The sequence below is a fragment of the Castor canadensis genome, chromosome 4 (assembly GCF_047511655.1).
Source record: "Castor canadensis chromosome 4, mCasCan1.hap1v2, whole genome shotgun sequence".
In the NCBI taxonomy this organism is placed as follows: Eukaryota; Metazoa; Chordata; class Mammalia; order Rodentia; family Castoridae; genus Castor; species Castor canadensis.
Genome location: NC_133389.1, coordinates 114,713,658 through 114,733,019, shown reverse-complemented (window position 1 = coordinate 114,733,019; position 19,362 = coordinate 114,713,658). Strand labels below are relative to the sequence as shown.

Here is a 19,362-nt window from a genome sequence, read left to right as displayed (position 1 = left end):
CATGACAGTGAAAAGGCAGGTGTGATATTAAAGATATGACAATAAAAGAAAATGAGCCTCGCACACTTGGAGGGACTGTAATACTGTAAGGGTGTATGGATGGTAGGGGAATCAGTCTGGAAGGCTCAGTGACAAGGACCAAACTACGGTCACAGGGGTAATGATCAAGTGTTGTGGATTGAAAGTAGATAAAAATTTTAGGCACACTTAATGAAAAAAGCCACCAAACCCCAGTTAATTTCTAAATTGTGAAATGTGTGCAGGAATTCTGGAGATCTTGTGAATATCCAGACTTGGAGCTTTGTTCTGCATTTCTAGAAGGTCCTTTACTCAAAAAGAGCACATCAGTGCAGGTATCCAGTATGTTTAGGAGGTGGAGTAGAGGCTGGGTGGCAAAAAGGAATAATCTGTCACCCCTTGATCTTCAGATATTATTAATTCTTTATTTTCTGAAATCAAGCCAAGTGAATACTCTACTTGACTGTGCTTATTTGTGTATTTGTCATATAAACATTTTTCAATTAAATATTTCTCTCATTCAGACTTCTCAAGCAAAATTCTAAACAGATAAATTAAGGATTCTCATTACTTCTGTTTCCCTGCCACACTACCCATTGGTATTTTGTCTTCAGGTTTTCAAGTGAAACTACACTGGAATCAAAAATGTCCCATATTTTATCTAGCTTTTTTTCACTATTGTCCACCTTTCCTCCCCAACTCTTTGCCCTTTAATTTCTGGTTTTTTTTGGCTGGTTACTCTGTAGGGCCATCGTCTCATAGGGTTGTACTCTGCCTTTTCCAATTTTCTATATATTTTCCACTTGAGTATTTTAGTGAGTCTCAGACATTATCTCCTTCCTCTCAAAACTGTCACTTTTCCAAATTGACTCCTCAGTGTAAAGCTTTGGATCAGTCATTGACCACTTTCCTTTCCTTTAGTCACCAAGTCCTATAGATTCTTTCTTCTCAAGGCAGGAAGCATTGGGTGTTTTCTTCCTTGCTCCTTATGGTGTAATAGGAGAAAATGATTTGCTGTGGCTGCCACCTCACCTCAAGCACCTTCCCATTCCCCCTTCCTGATTCTGCAAGGCCAAGTCCAAGTTCTGCATGCCTCTATCATGCTTGGGCCATCACACTAATAACTCAGCTCCTTATTTTCTTATTTATCACCATCTCACAATCTGCATCTTATTTCCATATTTTTTTGCTCAGTAAAGTGCCATTGTGTTGTTTAGCAGCATTTCTGAGATATGTAGCATGCTAACAGCAGACCATCATCACAGATTTCTCCCCTGGATTATAATCTCATCCTAGTCAGAATTGCTAGTTTTTGAAATCCCAATGTTATCTACCACAGTGCTAGGTAAATAATTTTCAGTCCAAACATGATGCTTTTGTAAAAGCTCGTGATCAAAATTAAATCATATTCAGGTTAAGTATCCCTATTAGAAGTGTTTCGGACCAGAAGTAGTTTAGATTTCAGAGTTTGAATTATTTGCTTATTATATAATTAGCTGTCTTAGGGGAGGGGACCCAAGTCTATACACAGAATCCATTTATGTTTCATACATACCTTATACACATAGCATGAAAGTAATTTTATACAGTATTTTTAGCATATCTGCATTTTAACTGCAACCCATCATGTGCAGATAGATGTGGGATTTTCTACTTTTGGTATAATGTAGGTATGCAGAAATTTTGGATTTGGGGAGTTTTTGATTAAGGATGGTCACTGTAATATGAACTGGTCCACTTCTTAGAACACAGTTGTCACTGAACAATATTAATCCTTCTTTGCATCTCCAAATGTAGCTACTAGAGTAAGCTTAAATTATATTTAACCCTACATTTAAAGCTAAATAGAAAACTCCTCCATCAGATTCTGTTATTGACAGCTGTGAAAGCCCAGGAAATAGTTTGTTTTAATATAACTTAATGCCTCCTTTCCCTGGAGGCTTTTGTCTAATGCTTGCAAAAGGCTAGTTTCAGCATCTTGTAACCCACTCCTGATTCATTACTATGGCATATAAAACCATCCATTGTGTTCAAACTCTCTTTTGAAGATTTAGAAATAGTATTTGTGTGCAAGTTTGGTCCGTAGCCATTCCTGGATTGCAGATCAACAGAGGCAGACAAAAACAACCCAACCATAATTTAAGACAGAATAAATGTTTTTATCGGTAGTATTTCATGAGAAAGCAGAGGAAAGCTGTTTTAACGTTGATGTGAAGGGGCTGGAGTGGCTTTCAGGGAGGAGATAGCAATCTCAGCCTTAAAGGACAATAAAAATTTCACAAAGTGTAACTACTGGTATTCTTCAGGCTACAAGAAGAGTCCCAGAGGTACGAAAATGCTTAGATGTTTAAAAATATACAAAAAATGAAAAAACAAAAACAGCACAGAGAGGGCTTCATGGAAGTGGGTATTGTCCAGCAGCTATTAGTTAGCCAGGGCTTCTGGTGACCAGAGGGCAAAGTGTGAGTTTTGAGGAAAATGAGGAGATGCTGGTCCAGGTATGTCGTTCACACCTTGAGTAAGAAGCTAAAAAATCCAGAGCTGATATTTTAGTTACATAGGAGAAATGGAAAGGGTGGAGGCCTCAGACTCAACAAGGTGTTTTAGAGATGAGAGCATCAAGATTTGAGCCAAGTTCAACATAACTATTATGTTTAGCTCTGAATAAAAAGAAAGCTTGAGTTGTATTAACTGAGTATATAGGAAGTTGCTGTCCTCTTGGGCTATAAACTCCAGCTGTTCCCATGTCCCCCACATGTGGCCATGCTGTGTTCATGGTTTCCACAAGTAAGGCCCAGTGATCCAAATGCGGTTCTGAAACCACTGGTGTATTTGTTGGGCGCCGATTTTAAAAGTATATTTTAAGTTGTTCTAAGTGTGTGAATTCTGGCAACTAACAGGAAAATAGACAGCTTGAAATGGTTGTATCTTTCTCTGTGTACCTCTATTATATCTCCAACATTTCTTAAACAGTCTCTCTGCTGTTTTCCCTTTACCCTGGAATTAAATGGACATCCCTTTATTCCAAAATGATTAGGCTATTGCTATAGTCACTGCTTTGTGATATCATAAACAAAAACAATGACAATATTGTAGTCATTTGAGCATTTGAGTTTTTAGAATTGTATTTTACAAGCCTATTGAAAATCATATTTAGTGATTATTCCCCACCCGCCCCAAGGTTTCTTTGAAGGACAGAGAAAGAAAGAGAAACATAAAGTAGTAGAAAACTAGTTCTTCTCTCATTAAATGTACCCCTTTTAAAAAAAAAATAATCTTCAGCTTCTTAAGAGTTCTTTGTTTATTGAGCTGGAAGAGTCTCAACACATAAAATACCAGCACAATAGTTTCTGGAACTTGGCTTGCTGGCGTGATAGATTGATACATAATAAATAACACAATGACACTTAGACCAAGGAACTTGAGCATTTTCCCCGGAAGTATGATCTAAGATGTGGAGTTTTCAGACTTTGTCTCAGCCAATCTGAGGGGTCAAACTATTGAGTCACTAATTATAGTTTAATTCTTTGCTCCTGGTCAGTATTTCAGTAGGTTTTCATGTAGTTGAAGAGTTTAAGGAATGACACATTTGATACTGAGAAAAAATACATAATCTTTATGATTTTCTCCCCTAAAAAAATAGATGTCAAAGCAGAGTTGAGGACTCAGGAGATGACTTCCCCCTAGTCATCTCTTGAGTTGGCCATACAGAAGCATGTTCTTGTTCATGTCAGTTTCTTATTTCTCTTCTTGGTATGGAAAAATTCGGGCACTTTAAGAAATACTTATTTACGGTAGATCTTTAACATAGCAAGATATAACCTGCATACTTTTGAAATTCCACAATTTCATAAACATAATTATAGCATCAAAAAAAAAATCCCCATGAAACAAACACCTGATTTCCAATAGAGAACCATCTTACTTAGACCTCTTCACTCTTTCTTCAGTTCTAACATTAGAACTGTCAGTTTCTCTTTACCACGTAAGGCAGTTCTCAGAAATCAACCCAATATTTAATCCTTGAGAGTTGCCCTGTACAAAGTTAGAGCAAAGGCTTATTGAAAAATGGGCCGAGTGAACAGCTACGCTTCTTCATGGGCTGCATGGCTCCTTCCTCTGCCAGGAGTGCTCATGATTCAATCACATGCTGCAAAATTAAAAATGATGGTAGGTCAGAGACTTTCAGTATCATGAGTAGCTTTTGCATTTGATATTTTTGGCAGAAAATTTGCTATGTTTATTTTCTAACTTATCCTCAGTGTAAAATTAATTGATAAACATGGATACTTAGATATTTAGCCAGCCCTCTTTATTGCTCATTGACCTTTTTCTGTAGGCTGTCTTTTTGTTATTTGTAGGCATGATAAAGACCCATTCTTCCCTGTAATACTCAAGTACTGCACAAACTGTTGGCAAGCTAATTTTAATATTAGCTTGAGAACCAGCACTAAAAATGATGATCATACCCACACCACACATTTTTTAAGTCTTCCCCTCCTCCATGAGTACAAATAGTATTTACCGTATGTCTGTTCCTTGTTCCTTCGTATGAACGTTCAGTTTCGTATATTTTTATAGCAGCACCTTGGAGGTGCTGTCATGCCCATTATATGATGGCATGGGCTGTGCTTTTAGAAGTAAAAGCCCTGAAATCTTTACTTGCAGTTCTGCTTGGTTTTACTTAGCATTTTCTTGTTGGGTCATATGAATCTCAGAAACTCACAACCTCTCCCTATCAAGGAGAGGACCTTTATTTCATAGTAAATATATGTGTAGGCTTGAGGAGGATGGGAAGAGGCTGGCCAGTGGCTACAGAGTAACAGGTAGGAGGAATAGGTTCTGTCCTAATACACAGTGTGGTGACTATAGTTAACAATATTATACATTTCGAAATATACATTCTCAACTACACATCTGAACAGTCTCAATTAGGTAATGCTAATTACCCTGATTTGATCATTATACAATATATACATGTACTGAAACATAGCATCATACCTGGTAAATAGGTTCAATTATTCTGTCAGTCAAAATAGAACTTTTCAAATGGGTGTGAAAAATTCCTCTGTCATGTACAAGTGCCTAAATAAAACTAGCAGCTAACATTTGTCTAATGCTTAGACATTCTGAGTGCCAGTCAGAATGCCGAGTGTTTTATTTAATCCTTGAAGCAATTCTAAAAGCAGATGAAGTTGAGGGTGGCTTCTTTTTCATATTGCTCAGAATAATATGATTGATAATGGTAGAGCCAGAATTTGAGCCCGTACTTGGAACCACCATGCTTTCTGCCTCCTCAAATGTACTCTGAATGCCAGTTTGTTATCTTTATTCTCTGGTCATCAACACCATTTGCCACAAGCTATGAAGACTCAAGGATCCTGAAAAAGATGTTGCATCATGATCGACTCCCCTGCCCCACTACCCCCCTCTAGGGATTGAACTCAGGGCCTCTCGCTTTCTAGGCAAGTACTCTATCACTTGAGTCACTCCACCATGATAGATTTAGCAAGATTTTGTTAGAAAAACCAGCTTTTCTTAAGTCCACTAAAGAGCCAACAGAATCAAAAGTTCAAAGGAGCCTGGGGATAGAGAAGAAACCCTTCTTTCCTGACATCTAACAAAGTAATCCCTTTTAGCATAGCTAGTCACTGAGACACAGCTCATGGTTAGCTAATGTGCAACACCCTGAGATTATGCAGCACAGAGAAGGGACGTCACTTGTCTTTTGCTTGATGCCTGAGAGGGTTTGTGCCTAGATAAAAAGAAACATTCTTCTAGGGATCATTGTTTGACAAATCCTAACAGTGCTCTAGAAAATAATGGGCATTATTAGGAGTATTGTCATTTCCCTACAAATGAATGTAAGTCTGATTAAAACAGATAAAGTCACTATTATACAGAAGTAAGTGATAAGTCCTATTTTTATCTAATTTAACAAATATTTATTAATTACCTTGCCAGTGATTTGGGTAGATACTGCATTAAGTAAGACACATTTCCTGATTTCCAGGAGGTTTTTTTCTTGTATAAAAGGTAAACTTCACACATAATGTAGAATAAAATGTGAGAGATATTAGGTGCTAGAAAGACCAGTGGTATTAGGAAGACTTTAGAAGTTGAATGAGTCTTCAGATGGGCTGGGTAACCCAAGCCCAGGACTGAAGACAGGATTAGTTTGGCTGCCTACCCTGTCTGGTGTTTGTTGGGGCCATATGGTGGGAGAGCTTTAACACCAGAAGAAACTTGGTGCTTCACAAAGGTAGGTGATACAAACTACTTTGGGTTTGCCCTTGATGTAAACTAGGGGTTGGGTCCAAGGAAGGAGATGATTCAAAGATTACTGTAAGTAAAATTCAAGTCTAGGAAACTGGGAGTTTTTTTAGAAGCACCACATGAGGGATCAAGAGGAAGAGCTTATTTTTGTTCTTGTCTGGAAATTCTCATCTACTCTCAAAGGAAGCTTTTCAAATTGAATGCTGGTCCGCTTTGTGAGTTCGTAACCTTTTGGTGTGGCTATTAAACAGAAAGAAGTAATACATCAGTTCCAGACTGGTGAATGACAATGCATAAAAGAGATTAGGAATTAAACATTATTTGTTCAATTTGTCAACTGGAATAGGTGACCTATTCATTTATTACTCACTGAGCATTTACAGTTTGTTATAAACTTTCAATTGAGATAATCTTTACAATCAGCAATGATAAGATCTATATATTTTTCCAATTCTTAGTTATATAGTTTTAGGAGGGTGTTAAACTTTTTTGAAAGTTTTAATTTTTGGTAAACAAAATACTTTGCAGCTCCCTTAATTAGGACCATTTTTCTTCAGACTGGAAACTTTTAAGAAGAGATTCTCTAAGAGGGCCATGGGATCGTGTGGGAGGAGAGGAGGATGGGTTTCCATAAGTGGAGTATCTAGAATTAGTGACGAGATAGACTCATAACCCAGAAGTCCTGACCGAGCTCATGGCTTTGCCAGGAGAATGGACTTACTCTCCTCCTGCCTGTCTCTGACCTGGTCATGCCAGCTTTATGCTTGTCTGAATTACTTATGGGACCAGGACTGCTTGTCTTCCTCATTTTCTTTTCATTCCATCACATCTTCTTGGCTCTATTAAGTGTCATATGCCCAAACACGTGGGAGACCAACATTTTTTAAACATTTTTTATACATTTACATCACAGTTTTAGATTTCCAAATTTATAAAAACATCTTCTTACTGTGTAAGGACTGTTTCTTTAAAGATGAAACAAAGAGGCAGTCATTTATGGTCCTAGGAACAAATTGGGCATTCTAACCCATTTGGACAGGAGCACTGATTGTCTCCAAGGGTATTTTCCAAAATGTTTCATCTTCATCTCCAAATTAGGTCATAAATTAAAAAATTATTGTCAGTGTCCCTTAATATGTCATAGCTTTTGCACCTATACTTAGTCTGCTTCAATGGTTGTGTGTGATTCACTCATAATACAGTTAGCTCTCCAGGTCTGCAGTTTCCATATCCATGGTCTCAACCAATAACATTAAAAATATTTGAAGAAAAAACTGCATCCATACTGTACATATATAGACTTTTTTTTCTTGTCGTTCTCTAAACAATACAGTATAGCAGCTGTTTACACAACATTCACATTGTACTAGGTATTATAAGTCATCTAGAGATAATTTACTATTTTTCCCCAAATCAATAGAAGTATTTTATTCCATCATTAAGATACCTGGGATCTTATTTCTATAGCTGGGCAACTTAGATCTTATTCATCATGCCGCTGAACTGTTCCTCTTTCAGAAACATAGATACAATCCCCAGATTTTCTGATATCCTTGTTTTTAAGTGTTGTGACTTGCTGATTCAAAGCATCGAAATGTGAAACAAGTTCAGTAGCATTTCCTTTGAGGATTAACTCATCTTTCTGGGCTTGAGATACCGAACAACTGTCCTCATCTGAACTCATGGGATATATTTCTCACTCAAGAGATTTCAACAAGAGACCCATTCTCCTGAATAACAACCTTGATGGGGATGTGAGCACATATACCTTATCTTGCATTGGAACCCAGTGTAACACCCTGATCATGTTTTGTACATGACTGCAAGTAGTGCCATCGGTAGCCAGCTACTTCTGTTTTCCCACCATTCGTCAATCCATACCCTCTTCTTTTTACTTTCCAAGAAGACTGAGTTCTACATTGATGTTATTGAAGTCCTGGGGCCCTTCACAAAAACTGTGTACCCCTTCAAAGTAATGTAGACATTTTCTGGAATCATGACGGTCTGATTCCTGAAAAATGGTCTTCATTCTCATAGTAGATGTTGCCAAGAGCTGTAGGTAATTTAAAGTATGAAAGATGATGCATGTAGGTTCTATGCGGATACTCTGCCATTTTATATAACACAGTTGAGGCACCTGGGGATTTGGTATCCAAGGGGAAAATCCTGGAACCAGTGCCTCACTGGTTTATATTTTGCTTGTTAAATTTTTTCCCCTACTACCCATTTATTCATTTTATTTATGTTTGCTACCATGCAATTAACTGTTAAAAGCCATACTTACTCATTTTGGCTCAGTTTTAATTTGAGCATTTATTTAATTAAAGTTTATTGAACTTTTATCTTCTTTAGTCTGAATTACAAATTTTACATCTCCTCTAGTCAAGTGACTGTTAAGAAAGAGTGCTCTCCAGAATGAAACTTTGCATGCCAGGCCCTTCCATACATTGTATGGAGAGAGGCAGTATAACATGAAGTTGCAGGCTTGGAGCTTTCCACTTGGCTCTACCACTTGCTTGAGTAAATTGCTGTGCCTTTCTATGCTCTACTCTCCTCACCTGTAAAGCCAGGTTAATGATAGCATATGGTTCTTGTAGGGACTAAATGAGTTCACAGAAAGTCTCTGAACATTTCTGGGTATATACTCATCTTACTGCTTCAGGAGATTTTAATGTTCAATCCCAGTAAGAACTTCTGTTTTAGTCCTTTTATAATTGAGAAGGCGGAGGCTCAGGGAGCATTAAATGACCTTCCAAAAGTCACAAGCTTAGGAAGTGGTAGGCCTGGGAATAGAATCTGTGCCTCCAGGTACACCCACCTGTCTTGATTTGCTCTTTACCTTTCATGAATAAACATTAGCTCTGCCTTCAGCTCTGCCCTTGATCAAGAGTATGAAATAGCAACACTTTCATTTCCTACCAAAGAACTTTACTTTGTTCTCTCTACTACCCAGCTTTTATCAGAAGCTGGGGTAAAAACATCAGATTTATAAAAATCTTATGAGTGAAGACTTTGGAGTTCCTTTGTTCATTGGAGAGCATCCCAGCTTTGTCAGGGTACCCACAAAAAAGGATAATGTTTGTATTACACTGTATTGGTATTGCATTAGATTATATTAGATTACCACCAGTGGATGAGGCTTCTCACTGCTGGAGGTGACAGGCCAACGGCTGATAGAATAAGCACCTCCTCACCCTTGTAACAGAACTACTCCAATATTTAAGTAGAAAAACCCTCTAACAAAATGAAGTATCAAACAAAACTATACATACAAATGTTTAAAATTAATAGTTTTATCATATTTTACAAGTTCAGATTGATAACATTTATAAAATTTATCAGTGAGCCATTTTTGCAGTTTGAGATCAAGGCTCCTGAGTAACTTTGCCTCACAGTATCAATAATATATCTAATGTAACATATCTAACATTGCTTTATTTCATTTTGGTTGTATAGTGTTTGGAAAGTCCTTATTTACATCCATAAGGAGTTGTAAAATATAACAACTAGCTCCTTTTGTCTTAGTATATTCTTGAATTAATCTAATCTAGAAGCTGGAAATAACTAGAATTTTTTGTTTCAGCACTGATTTCCTAATGATACAGCTACTTACATGCCTCAAGATAGATACAAAAGTCAGACCATGAACACCTAAAACGTAGAATCAATACCAGCCAATGATGTCGCTTTATCATGATTCGCCTGGTACAAAATTTACTATTATGTAACCGGCTCTTAGATGCTGGAAGTGTTTGTGCCAACCAGTTGTACCTGCTTCTGGCCTGGCATTTGTTTGAGCATGATGTGTATGTAGGTCATTGTTACAATTTTTATATGAATGGACATGTGCAGTCTTGAATCCCCAAAAGAATACTAACACAGAACTTTCCTAGTCATTGACTCATTTGAAGTCCCAAGTGCATTCAAGGAGATGGCAGGAAATATGTTTCTTCAGCATTTGCACTTGAAGTGACTTAATATACATACAGTCATCGTGTGTTAAAGTTTCTTGTGCCATATGTTTGTCTGCATTTCCTATTATCTGTTTTTGAATTTAAAGGCTAAGAGGTAAAATTCAAATAGGAAGATTGATGGAATTCCTAAAGCACCTGCTCAGAGCCTCATTTGATAATCACAGTTCCTTGAAGTATGGATTTCACCTCTGGATGCAACCGCACCATCAGAGTCTTGTACGTTAACCTCATGGCCATTGCCCTGTAGAAGTCCTTCCTCACTGGTGTGCCCAAAACCCAGTGACCATTTGGCTGGGCGCTGCACATAGGAAGTGACCCTCCGGAAGACCTCCCCCTCCCCCCGGAGGAAGCGTGGAGCTGAGAAAAGAAGAACTTCCTGGGACTCAGGGTTTCATTGTAAGGAACACTCAGTTTTGTAACTGTATTTTCTTTTTATTTTGACTACTAGGAAGTTCTTAGGCAACAATGCATCCAGTGTCTGCACTTCTGTAGAATCACTTTCTGGTTCACACATCTGCAGAAAAACTCCTGGGTTTGCTTTCCTGCCACTATGAACTCCCTGTCTATTTCTGTCTTGTGTTGCATGTATTTTTGCCAGAAGCCTCAAACTTTGTGGGGGGAAACATAAAAATAAATATTTCTCATGCCCTCTACCTTTCTTAAAATTACAGTACAAGAAACATTGTTTGGTCGTCATCTTTTGTCAGTTTGTACAGAATTCATTATTGTTATCAAAGTGGCTTCCTTGGGAATGCTGGTATTTCAGACACCTAGTGGATTTCTGTTGGAAAAGAAAATCTGGTCCCTCTCTTAATGACCCCACAAAGAAATAAGTGGATACACAACAGTTCCCTGCATGGTCAATAAGCATTAAAAATCAGTAAATATTCAAAACTGTGATTTGCAGCGGCTTTTAGCTTGATTGACATCTTTTCTTGGTGATTTTCTTATACCAGTTCTCACTTGGAACTCACTTTGGCCTTGAATTCAATTTCCCTTTAGTGTTTGAAGAAAAGAAACGCTCAGCATCTGGCAAGGATGTGTATTTGAGCTGCAGAAGTTTGTTTCACCTGTGTTTTAGTTTCTTTAAAAAAATAAAATCACAGTTTAGAATTCTTGGCTGAAGCTTATAAAGTGCTTATAGGCTGCACTTCTGTTTTCTTCTCTATCTACTGTGTGGTCCTTGAAATTCTCAGCCTTGGGCTTGAAGGGAAATTCTCCTTCTGGATCTAGTTCATCCTGCTTAGTTGTTAATGAGTTTCCTCTCGTCCTGTCCCCAGGTTGCCTTTCTGTTTGGATGTCTGTTATAACTGTGCCAGCCTCTACTGGCCTGCATGGGCAGTGATGATATATCAGTTATACGTTTTTCAGGATTGTTTTTACTTATTTATAGGGTACACTTGCACCTTAATCATATTACATAGATTTAATGGCTTTCTGACTTGTGATACTGCTAGACTCCAGTCTCTTCCATGAGTCCCACTGCTAACCAATATCCAGGTCAAGAGATTTTTAATACTACATTAAAGAAAATAAGGAGGTGACATGTCCTAAAGGATCTTGGACTGCAGCAAATTCACAGCCCCTCGCACTCCACTGGCATTGCTGTTCCTGTGTAAACCTTCCAGTAACGTGATCTTAAGGACTGGGCTGCCACCACAGTCACAGTTGCAGGATATGTCCTAGGCTGAGTGTCATGTTATGGACCAGGTTGAGCCATATAGATAAGCATCTCTGGACATGAGCCTAAAATCAGTGTGTCCTGCTGCTGCCCACATCTACACAAAGTGTACGGGTGGTCCGTTTCCTACAGGTGCCCTGGGGCAAGCTCTGTCTAATCTGCCCCCTTGCCCATGATTTTTCTGTCTTTATTTCCCCCTTTCTCTTCCATCAGTTCACACCAATTATGGTGACTCCTCAGTGTTTTTTTTTTCAGCACACCAGCCCTGCTTCTACCTTCTATTCTATTCTTGTGTTGGCTTTTCCTTTCTACCTCCATTGCTCCTGACTACCTCCCTCATGTCCTCCAAAATTTTGCACAAGTGTCACCTTCTCAGGAGCCTTATCTTTGCCACCCTTAAAAAATAATAATCTGGGTGGGGGAGAGGGAGGGGTTGAGGGGCAGAGGAGAGAAATGGCCCAAATGATGTATGCACAAGTGAATAAGTGAATAAAAAATTAAAAACAAAACTAATCTACTTTCACTTCACCTTGGTATTCTCAGTCTCAGTATCCCTTTCCATGTACTATTTAATTGTCAGGCAACCACTCTCTAACATGCTGTGTAGTGTGCTGATTTGGGTTGGTTTATTATAAACAAATGTCAGTAGATATTTTTGAATAAATGAATGAAATGTCTCTTTACATGGCTGGGGTATGAACCCAAATCCTGAATTATAAAGATATTGTAAAGGCCAAACTGAGCCTCTTTGTGAGCAGAGTCAAGTGTCTCTCTCTCTTTCTCTCTCTCTCTCTCTCTCTCTCTCTCTCTCTCTCTCTCTCTCACACACACACACACACTCACACACACAACTAAAGTGTCATGGAAAGGCAATGCAAAAATGAAAGCTTTAGAATTTGACACAAAGATGAAATTTACACTCCCCTACTATACATATTTTTCTATCTGAGGTTTTTCTCATCTATTTATTGTTTTATTATGTGTATTTACTTGTAACATCAAGTAAATTTTGGTATAAGGCAAGTTACCAGTAAATACATCTATTAAAGACTGGTAAATACCTAAGTAGCCACTTTAAGCCTCCAGATCTTCATTGGTGACATCAGCAAATTAAACCAGAGATCAGGAATAAACAAGCAAGTAGCAATGTACCGCCTCATTTCCTCTCCCCTGGCAGAATTGCTAATAAATAGATGAGAACACTCTTTCCTGCTGCGCCTGGCTGGGCCTCAGAATCCTTCCCTACACAGCACTACCGTTAGTAACTCATCGGAGTTGGCATGGAAGTCCGGCGGCAGATTTCTCCCTGCTCTGTGATCCAAGAAAAGGAGAAATAAAGAGTTACTCCATGTCTTTCGAGGGACCTAGAACCTTGTATGCTTCAGATCTTTTTTACCCCTGCTTGAAACATTAATAAACCCAAGTATTCATTAACTGGGCTTTCTTCCAGTGTAAACAAGAAATAGGTTATGCCAATTAATCAGATTTTCTTGTTACAGAATTTTACCTTATATCTTACATGATTGTCAGTTTCCAAAGCAACAGGGTTCTTTCAGATCCATTTTCTTATCATGATTCCAGTTACACTTAACACTTGTATTTTAGAGTCATCATTAGGCCCAATTATCATTGAACTACACTTGTGCTGAAGAGCCGCTTCGATAGATTTCTTGTCAGTTAGACACTTCATCTCCAGATCATTTGCTGCATTCAATCCAGTTCCAGTTGATAGTCATCAGACAAACTCTTCAGACTCAAACACCAGTGAGAAGTCAAGCACTTGGAACAATTGTCCTCTATCAAAGCCATTTTGTTCCTGCCTTGTTTTTGCCTTTATGTCATGTGTTCCTTGCCATTGATTTTGTTTGTTTATTTTATCTTCTAGGATATGTCTCTTTATAAGTTACCCTGGACCCTTTCTAGAACAGTACCGGCTACATGTATACACATGTGTACATATGCATGTATACATGCCTGTACACAGTATATTTGTACACGTATACTCATGCATACATACAAGCGTGCATATTTATATGGATAGATGGATAAGTGCCATTTTTTACTTCTGTAAGTAAAATGAAAAATATGTAGAAATCTTTTCATTTCTCTGGTGAAAAGGACATTTTGAATGGGACATCTTTTGAAATGTCTTGCAGAGTGTATTTGGAATAGCAAATGCATGTCCTTAAAAAAAAAATACCTGGTATTGGTTTAGAGTAGATTTATATAATGGTTTCCTTTCTCTCTTTACTTTAAATGTAATAGGTAGGTTCTCTAATTGAATAACAATTAGGAAAACTTATTTAAAATAATGCAATTAGAGATAATAATTGTGTGTGCCATTGTTCTGTTCTCCAATGGTCAAGCTTCAGAAATACTGCCCTGCCCATTCATGAAATGGATAGTGTCTGATTGTTACTGTTTATTTTAGCTCCCTTCTTAATCATGAGCTTTAAATTAAAATTGAGATAATGAATGTGAAAGTACCTTTTAAAGCATAAACTTTACTCTATCCGAACAGGAGAATAAGGGATATCTTGGCTTCTTTTGCTGTGTTGGGTGTTGTTGGGTTAGATTCAAGAGTTGCTCATGGGGACAAAAAAAAAGAGAGTTGCTCAAGAAGTGCAGCAAAAATCCTTAGTTACAAATGTTATAATTCATGTGATAATATAAGAGTGTTTTAAATGGTTTTTATATAACTCAAAATTGCACATTATATGATGGAAATTGGTGTATAGACCTTCAAGTTGGTTTCATCTGTAATGTTCATGATTGGTTAAGTATTCCTGTACTTGTTGACCTCCAGTGAGGCGATTAATTAGTCTTGCTGCTGTCTTGTGTTTCCACCATTCTACTTAGAATAATTTTCTAATTCTACAATTTTACTTGCTCTTACTTGAATTTCAATGAAATTCATTATTGAGACTTTTACATTTCTAGATATTGCATGGATATCATAAGTGGGGATTAGGGTAAATGGTATTTAAATAGAGAAGCATAGTGTGGTATATAACCATGAAAACTTATTACATGAAAGCTTGTTTGAGAATCTTGTGTTTTGGAAAGGTTGGTTTCGCTTTGGTGGTTATGTGGTTTGAAATGTCTTACAAGCAACAATGCTTGGGTTTTCATTGAAACTTTAAACCATATGAAATCTTACATCTACAGAGGCAATGTAATATTGCTTTAGTATTCTAAGCAATTAATTGCCCACCCATAGAAAGGAAAAGACATCTGTGGTCCAGTCCCACTTCTTCATTAATACTAAACAAGATTTATTGCTTTAGTTCAAAGTCATTCATGTTTTCTCGGATACTCGTTTCTTACATGATTTAAATTAAAGCCCAGAGACTCTCTGACACTGATTTCACACTTATTTTTCCACTGGTGATAAGAAAAGATTGATTTTTTTTTCATGTATATCTAGAAAAGGAAACAATTTTATTTTACCTTTGCAACATTTGGTGTTTTAAAAAGGTTTCTATAAAAATTACATTAAGTTTAAATTTAAGTAATCTGAATGAAAAATAAGGGTTCCTTTTGGTGTTTTTTTGGAAGGTAGCTTTAAGATATTTTGTTCAGAACTCTAGCATTTATAGGATTTTGTTACTGTATAAAATAAGACCACTGATTTCTGTTCTTCAGTTTTTTCCTTGCTTTGAATTACCTTCAAAAGTCTTAACTTTTACAAATGGCTTAAAGCAAATGAAAGATTCAGTCATTTGTTAATGACTGAAGCAGTTAATACACAGCCTCTGTTGCTTGTTGGCTGCTTTCACCCTAACCCCGTTCCTGTGTTGGTAAAATATTTTTAGGAGGAATAGACAGAGAATGGAAGTGTGAGCCAGTTTTACAACATGGCAACACAGGTTATCTTGGGCTGGATTTAAAAGCAGGTATGGAGGAGACTGGATATTTTCCATGATTTTTTTTTAAAGGATATGTCTGATTCTTATTTTATGTCATTTTGATAAACAAAATGCCATCTTAGGAAACTAGGAAAGCAGGCTACTATTCTGAAAGAATGATCAGGTTGGCTGTAACTCGCATTCAACACCAAAAGGACTCACTAGCTGCTGCCCACCAAGTCTTGTCATGCCAGGAGTTAACTATTTTTATCAACACATGTAGACTGGCATATCCACGTTAAAGGGTACATTCTGTAGTGAATAGTATTGTAGTCTGTCTCTGCTAACAATTGTAAAGAGCCTGACCAAAAGAAGTCAAGAACCAAGGCACTGTCTAAATGGTTGGATTCTATTTTTAAAATAAGGCACACATGGGAGATTCTAAAGACTGGAGAAGGCTCCAAAATTTGGAGGAAATTTGCTTATCGAGTAATTCTGCAAGTATTTATTGGGAGTGCATTCTGTGTTAGATTCTGGAAGATCAGAGGTGAAATTAAGGACTTGACCCTTCACTTTTAGCAGTTACTTGCAACACGGATTTTGGCACCATGTGGTATAGCCTGGGTTGTTACAGCGACATCCAGCCTATTTGGTTTGCTTGCTTGCTTGTTTGTTTGGCAGTAATGGGGATTAAATTTAGGGCCCCACACTTACAGGCAGATACTCTACCACTTGAGCCATGTTGCCAGTACTTTTACTTTGGTTTTCGTATAGGGTCTCACTAAGGCTTCAAACTATATTCTTCCCGTCAACAACTCCCAAGACATCCAAACTTCTTAAAGTTTAAGTCTGACATTATAAGGGAAGATTGTCCCTACTAACTCACCACCTCCTTCCAGGTGACAGTCAAAATGCTTAACACAATTCATCCATTTAAGACAAGCACTGGAAAACTGGCCATCATGTCCATTCTGCCCAACTGGGGGAGGTCTCTTAATTTTTTTCATTAATTTCCTTGGGCTTTCCTCTCTAAGAATAAGTGGAAGACAAAGCTTATGATTTTGAAGGTAGATAGAAGCAGAAGACCTGAGTCCAGGCCCTGCACTTAGCAGTAACAACAAAGGTTGGACAGAAACAAACCCATAGGTTTATTTAAGCACTAAACATTTAAGCTTTAGTTTGTTCATTAAAATGGAAATGATTTTGACATGAGATAGGAATTACTCACCCCTAGTTTAGTTCCCCTCACTTCCTCAGGAGTGGGTGGTTTCATTTCCCCTGGGAGGAATTTGTCACAGTCCCGAAACACTACCAGCCTGGTCTTAAGAGCCTTCCTGCCTTTAAATGCTGGTAAGTCGCTCTTCCCTCCCCTTCCCTTATTCCCAGCTGCTGTCCAGAAACTGGTAATTCATGGTGTGGAAATGTCCAGTATAGCCCTTTTTTCTGTCTTGTTTCTGTCTACTATTATACAGTAACTGATGTCTTACAGGTTAGTCAACTTAGCATTGTTGAATAAGAGGGAAAAAAAGGGCTCTACTTTCAGTTCTACTGAAATCATTGTGTAACCTTGGTCAGATTTATCAGAGACTTGATTGATCTCCATTTTGGTAAAATAGGGATAGAATACCGGACGTTCATGGTTGGGTCCCACTTCTTCATTAATACTAAACATGATTTTATTGCTTTAGATCAAAATCATTTAGATCAGAGAAAATCATGTTTTCTCTGATATTCATTTCCTACATGATTTAAATTAAAGCCCAGAAACTCTCTGACTATGGTTTTGCACTGATTTTGATCTCCATTTTGGTAAAATAGGGATAGAATATTAAATCCTAAGGTTACTGGTAGCTGCTTTGTGTATCCTAGCTGCCATGTAGACCACCAATCCCATAGACAGTCATAGTTGGAAGCTTCTACTATTATCAGTGTCATTGTACTTTAATGACGCATCACCTGTCCAGTCTGAGGAGTCATTGTATAGGTTCAGTTTAATACACTTTTATTTGAGCACCTCCTGTTTGTCAATCATTGTACTAAGTTATAGAGTGATGCTAATTAAGCTCATTAAGTGTTGCAAGAGGGGATGGGAATAATGTCTAAATGAAATTGAAATAGAGAAGCATAGAGTGGTATTAAAAGCATGAAAACTTGTTACACGAAAGCTTGTTTGAGAATCTTGTGTTTTGGCCACTACACAATTACCCACTTGTGTTATAATACTGGGTTTTTTTTCTCTGTCCTCATCTCTAGTCTAGCATTTAGACTGCTGATGCACAGTAGGCACTTAGAAAATAATTGTAAAATGAAATAGCTGAGAAATGTTTTGCCATTTCAATACACTTGCTTTTTGAAAGTTAAAGTTTGACCTCTGCCTTTTGAATAGTTTGCATTTTCATAGAAAACATTGATGTTTCCATGTATTATAGTACTAAAGTGCTCATCAAAACAGCAGAATGTCACAGATATGAAAAGGGATACAAAAATCTATCTACCTAACTTTGCCTTTGGCTCTGGCTACACTGAAACTACTAGGTTAAAATTCCAGAGAAATAAAATGTTGTCTCCCTTAGTGATACCTGTTGCAGTCCCAGGGTTGCTGCTGCCCAGCCACCTGTTTTACCTGCTTTATTGGCTGTTGTGAGGACTGAAACATAATTTGTAGTTTTGTAATCGAAATATCATAAATGAGGACTTACCTAGGCTGTGTTCTTACACTGACTGTATAGATAAAAAGGAGGAAAAGTAAACCTACCTCACACACACTTCAACCCAGGCCGTGTACCTGGTCTACATTGTGAATGGGAAAACATGGTGTGGTGGAGGGGAAGGTCATAAATGAATCAATTTATTGATTTTTATATTGAGTTTTTGAAAATAAAGCTTTCAGGTTAAAAAAGAAAGAAAATGTCCACTCAAATGGTAACAACTGTTTCTGTAATTACAAGTTATTTGGGTTCCTAATTACTTACTTTTTGAATCTGCAGTTAGTCTCACATCAATCAAAGATATCTGATAATATCTTCAAAAAGATATGAATGAGCATTTGGCTAACAGAGAATAGGATAGGAAACATACAGTTTTAAAATATATTGGCAGGTCCTACAATATTGTTTTAAATATCAGCCTAATTTCAGACAGTAAGTTCAGTTTCTTGTAGCTCATGTTTTTAACTTTGAAAAATATACTATATAATTTGTTGAATTAATAACACATAAAATGATACATTGTGGTCTCACTCTCCAAATGGATTATTTTTAGATTTCAATAAGGGTTTGTTGTAATTATTCTCTTACTGGCAAAGGAAGTATTGTAAAATAATACTTCATAGTCACAGATGCCTCACAAGAAACCATTTTATATCATCCTCACTCCCATTTTCTCTGGTTGGTAATTAAATTTTATTCCAGGTGACTCACAGCAGAGGTCAGAACTTCCTATAATAGCAATAATGCACATTAATAACTGTAACACAGTCCTTAATTAGAACCAGTAATCCGATAGGCTTAATAACAAAACAGGAGGCTCCATTGAACTTGTTCCATTTCCATATGCAGACCTAGGA

The 19,362-nt window shown here is 37.4% G+C and overlaps 1 protein-coding gene, 1 non-coding gene and 1 pseudogene across 8 annotated transcripts in view; 2 read left to right on the top strand and 1 right to left on the bottom strand.

The window, feature by feature from the left end:
* Positions 1–19,362, top strand: part of Rbms1 (RNA binding motif single stranded interacting protein 1) — a 202,264-nt gene that overhangs the window by 115,485 nt on the left and 67,417 nt on the right. The window lies entirely within an intron of this gene.
* Positions 7,778–10,505, bottom strand: LOC141422420 (large ribosomal subunit protein uL6 pseudogene; annotated as a pseudogene).
* LOC141422965 (small nucleolar RNA SNORA51) lies at positions 18,487–18,612 on the top strand. Its single transcript, XR_012447650.1, has one exon. It is a non-coding gene; the product is annotated as a small nucleolar RNA SNORA51 (small nucleolar RNA).